This window comes from Curcuma longa, chromosome 1, assembly GCF_044706935.1.
Source record: "Curcuma longa cultivar G26 ecotype Majalengka, Jawa Barat chromosome 1, ITB_CL_G26_1.1, whole genome shotgun sequence".
Classification (NCBI taxonomy): domain Eukaryota; kingdom Viridiplantae; phylum Streptophyta; class Magnoliopsida; order Zingiberales; family Zingiberaceae; genus Curcuma; species Curcuma longa.
The window spans coordinates 6,990,983-6,996,554 of NC_133861.1; the positions used below are offsets into that span (position 1 = coordinate 6,990,983).

Sequence of the window (5,572 nt, forward strand, 5' to 3'; positions counted from 1 at the left end):
AATTCAATTTTAAAAAAATAAAAAGAGAGACAAATGTTTAAATCAATAGATACTTTTTTGCTTACAAAAAATAATTTAATTTATCTAATTTCAATTTATTAAATTGTTTCTCCTATATAACTTCTTAGAATAAAAGATATTTAGTTACACAACTAAATGGACTTTAGCCTCCTACTTTATTTTTTTTTAAAAATCAAATTATTCTAACAATAATGATATAGGATGCTATTTGGGTTTTCCCAATTGTGAATTACCTTTTTGTGTGATTTCTGACACTTTAATACAATAATATTCAATGAGAAAACATGATGCAACATAAAATTGACTATTGTGTGCTGAACACATAACTAGACATTTGCAATCTTTTTGTAGTAAATTAAAAAGAATTATCACCTTCACCTTTTATTAGTATGGCACATGCCAAGAATAACATTTCTATCAACATTTGCTAATCGTCATCGAGGATGAATTGTTCTCAAGACCCAGTGTATTAACACAACATGCTTTGTTCCAAAATGACATGGTACAACAACTAAATAAGTTCTTCTGTGGTTAATCTAGAGCAGCTTTGCTTCTCCAGACAGAGATTTGCTTTGGCAAAGATGATAAAATTGGTTTTGTGATTGAATCAGACTTCGGTGTCCATCTAGAATAGGACCAAGTGGAGTCGTTTTCTTCTTGCAAACTCAAGGAGCTAAAAGACTTGATCATGGCGAGAAGACTAGTAGCTTGAGAAGTTTCTTGTGCTGGACTTGTGTGATCCATCAGACTAGCTAACAATGCCCTTGGGGCTAATCCTCTTCCGATCTTGTTTATGAACCCCTTGACATCAGTGCTCCAAGCATTAGTATCGGCTTTTTGTCGACGCTTGACAGACTTATCCAACTTAGATTTCTCACAATCACTAGCATCTCCACATTTGTTAAGTTGCAAGGCCTTCTGAAGATCAACATTATCTGAGTGGTAGCTCCTGAATGGACCCATGGATCTTCTAGATTGTGTTTCAGAAGCTGGTGATATTTTTGGAAGCAAAGTGTCTTGAAAGTAAGGTACACTGCCTGTTCTGTAAACAGTCATTTCTGTGCTTTTATTTGTATATCCATTTTTATGGCATGGAATATCATAGCATCTCTGTAAGCTACTCATGGCAGGTGAGATTTCACTGTCTTGGAGGAAGTTTAACTTCACCGGCTGGAAAGATTCAAATACATACTCTTCGAGGAGAATTGGTAGCACCATCATCTCTGCATGGTTCCAAATGCAGAGATGGTTCCAAATTGCAAGAGTTATATTAGTACGAGATATATTTTGAAACAAAAAATTATATAAGAGTAAACAGGACGAGATGTGAATAGATATAAAGATAATGTTGGGCTAATCCATCACAAAGAAACAACTCATGTTATAATGTAGATTAGAAACAAGAACAAATAAATTTTTTGAATGGTTGAAAAAGAGTTTTCTTTCAAGTCTTTTGTGGATATCATGGCCCCTTAGGGTAGAAGGAATAGATTATAAAACTATAGTGCAATTTGCCATTCTTCATTGATGGTAAGTGAATGTGTGATGTTACTCGAAGGAATAAAAAATGATACTAATATTTGAGAGCAGTTGAATGTAGTTCAACTTTGCAAGAAGCTGTCCTCTTCCTCTCTCTTTTTCTTATGTTTGGCTTTTGTTATTCCATTATTGCTTGGTGCTGAAAAGGTCTACAAACATGCTTTAGAGCATGTGCAAGCAGCAGTGATGTTGCCATTTGTATCCTTGGACCGAATTCACCTACACCAGGGTTGGAATTTTGCTTTAGGACTCTAACCCTCAGTTTTGCCTCCAGTTCTAACTTCTTACGTTCACTTTTAATTCTTATTTGCAGAATTAATACCAACATAATTTAAGAGGTGCAACAATTCAATGGATATGGGTTTGGGAGGCCAACCTCTATAAAAGGAGCTAAATAGCCCACTCAAACTCATGAAAACACTAACAATTTGCAATTGCAAAATTCCAATTTACTGTGTGCTCTCAACTCCAAAAGCTCTCCTTTTTATTCTTACATTTAAACTTTTGTTTTTCATTACTGCCTAGAGTTGAAAGGGTCTACAAACAAGCCTCTAGAGTGTTGTACAGGTAGTAGAGGTGTCTCAAATTGTATCCTTGAGGGCTAGAGGGCTAGAGGGCCAGATTCACCTACATGAAAGCCAAACTTTTGCTTATAGAACCGTGAGCCTCAGCTCACCCTCTAGGTTGAACTTCTTACTTTCACTTTTAATACTTGGTTGCAGAATTGATATCCACAGAATTTGCAATAGATTCTTGCTGTGACTTTGTTCAAAAACAACAATACAGCCTTGCATAGACCTCAAAGAATGGTCAAAATCTATGTAACCTATGCCAAATAGATGGTGATTCCATTTCAACCTTTCTCAATTGCAAATGCTAATCCAAGCAAGCTAGTCAAATGATAAAATATACATGATTCTCTGCAAACTTCCCAATTTCTAAATACAGCCACCAGCATGACTCATGAATCCTCCTTGCTATATTATGACTGTTGAATTGTTAATATTTGGATAATTTCATTATGAATGACGTGCGGTGATCAAGTTACACAGTGCAAGATAATTTACAAAAAATAAATAAATAAATAAAGGGTAGTCCCCCGCCCCCCCCCCCCCCCCCCCCCTCTTCTAATTTCTATATGTTTCAAGTAACTTCAGTGTGATGATCATTTATGAAGTAATGCATCCTAAAGCTTAAGAAACACAAGAAAGTTCCATGATACATATGAATTTCTGATGATAAAGGAGGCAAACATGGCACTAAAGAGGAGAGTGGCATGAAAAAGATACCTTGCAAACTAGCAGTAGCAGTTGCCATATCCTTCAAAGCCTACTAGATTATTTATAAAGAGGAAAAAAAAAAGTTGCTATTGTCATGATACATGCACCATTGTGACAGCAAAAGAATGTTTGCGATGTTAGAGTGCTACCTGAAACATATCAAAATCACATATCCAATATTATGGTGTGGAATCATGATCCTTTTGGAACTGATATTTTTATGTGAAGTAATGATCATTTTTCTCATTGCAATTAATTTAAAACTAATGACCATAAAATATGATGGCAGAAAGTACCTGTCATCAAAAGAACAATTAAACTGGATTGGAGTAGATGGTGGATGCCTTCCGGGAAGAGGAATAAGTAATATTTTGTGAGCAAACAATTGAAGATCTGTTGTTAGACCATTATTTTCTTGATATCTGCAATCTTTCATAAACAAAAGCGAACACTCTCAGTGCTCACCAGTTTGCACACTATGTCACTAGATGCTTGAAAGATCTAGTAGTGAAAAACTCTACAAAAATGACAAATATTAACGCAATCAAAGGACTAACAATGGAGAGAATAAATAGCACATAAATAAAGACCCTCACATGCCTTCATGAATGGATAAGTGAATAGCAACACCTAATAGCAAAATGCCTTTAATGGATTACTTGTACAATGCAACACAAGAAGGCAAGGGCTTGATTATTTGCATTAGCATGGCATTTTAAAGTCTTAATTATACTTGCCGACAGTTATCACACATTTACCGATTAAGGATTGAAGAAAAATAAGTAAAAAAGAGTTTTTTTAGCAATATTCATCAAAAGAAGAGTTTTTTTTTTCATTTCTGAAACCAGATCAACAATTAGAAAAGAACAATCCGAATTACCTCAACACCGTACTTTATGGCGACGCCTGCAAGTGTGTCCAACTTGGATACATGATGCTCGATGTACTTCAACGCACAAGGAGACGAGGGCGAAAAGGAAGAGGAAGAGGAATGAATCAAAATATCATCCCTCCTCATGGGAAAGAGATCCCATCGCTATAGGGTGAATGCGACAACAAAAAAATAGGGGAAAAAACCTAGAATGACATCAGTTTCTTCGATCGGCAACGCAAGGAGGTGGAAGAAGGCGAACAAACCAAAATAGAAGAAGGAATTGGTAACGCAAAAAACCGAGAAACGGAAAGTAACCAAGATCGGTAGATCTGGAACTCCAGATCACGATCCCATTGATTTCTCAAGTAGATTAGTCAAATAACTCATCGATTTTGACCTTTCCGTCGATCCCCTGTACCAACGGCGAGGGAGCGCCGAAGCGGGAATGGGAATGCGGGAAGAGGAAAACGCCGCCTTTTGCTTTTTCTGTTTCTTGGTTGATTGGTAAAAGATATTTCAAACTTTGAAGATTGAAAATTTTCATTTACCCCCCAAATCCCCAATAATTTGCTAATTTTTAATTATTATTGTTTTACCCCTTATAATGTTGATGGGTTGTCAAAATATTCTAGCCCGGGATAAATTGTAACTTGTCCTTATCTTTAGGGAGTAAGAAAACTTATAAACAAGCTTGTGCCTCGAAAATTTAAGATTTCAAATATTTTTAGAATCATAAATTTATATTATGCCTTTGGTAAAGCTAAAGCAAAAAATCTAAAACAGGCTTATAGTCTAGTCGGTCATAAGTCGATTTACAAACTAAGTTGATTTAAATTCAAGTGCATATGTTGATTTAAATTAGTTTATGATGTAAAAAATCCATTGTGTTAAAATTTAAAATTCTAAAATGCCACTCAAAATTTAGTTGCAAAGTGATTTACATATTAGCTCATGCCAAAATTTGGCATGTGCTATAATAAATGACTAAATTGATTTACAAATTAATTTGTGGTTAAATATTTAAAAACATAAACTTTTAAAGATTTTTTTACTTTAAAAATATAAGCAATTTTGAATTAATATGTGTTACTTTAAATTATGAAAACAAAATAAAATAAGTTTTATAAAATGTAAGCTGATTTATAAATCATCTTTCACTTTAGAAATAAAAATGACAGGATTTAATGTAGCTACGAGTATTTCAACAATAAATCATAACTCTAAAGGGGTGAAATGATGGTTTAAAAACTCGACTATCATTTTTAAAAACACAACCAACTACAAGTGAACAATTTTTTCCTCCTTTTTAGATTAATTTATTGAAAAATTGATTTAATTAAATATTCTCGACTTCAATTTATATCTCTATCAACTAGCCTTTGTCATCAAAATAAAAAAAATTCATTAGGACTAATATTTAATTTTTTCATCGAGAAAAGAATTTTTTTCTAACATATTTAAATAATGTTAGATGTTTTCAAGGTTGCAATGAGGACACGTGGCAATATCCAATGGAGTTGAGTGGTTGCTTTCGGGCAGATAAGCCGTTTGGTGGCCTCATTATTAATATTCTCCACATCTTGTAATTTTAACTAAATTCTGCCTTGTATTTTTTTGGAAAGAAAAAGTTTAGACTAATGAATTTGTACAAGCAAGAGATGCAATTTTTCTTTCGAGTTAAACCCTAAAAAGGGCAGAAATCATATCCTTTTGCTTACGAGAGGTATTTAGGCATTTTTTTAGTTTTCAAGCCATCAAAAGAATTTTGGCTAAAGGGAAGAAACAAAATACCTGATACACATTTAGAGATCCATGTGGCAGTCCAGGTGTTTTTGCATCGAAATGAGAACTTACTAAA

The 5,572-nt window shown here is 34.0% G+C and overlaps 1 pseudogene; it reads right to left on the bottom strand.

Annotated features, from left to right (window-relative positions):
• Positions 1–396: 396 nt before the first annotated feature.
• LOC141847153 (uncharacterized) lies at positions 397–4,141 on the bottom strand (annotated as a pseudogene).
• Positions 4,142–5,572: the final 1,431 nt, after the last annotated feature.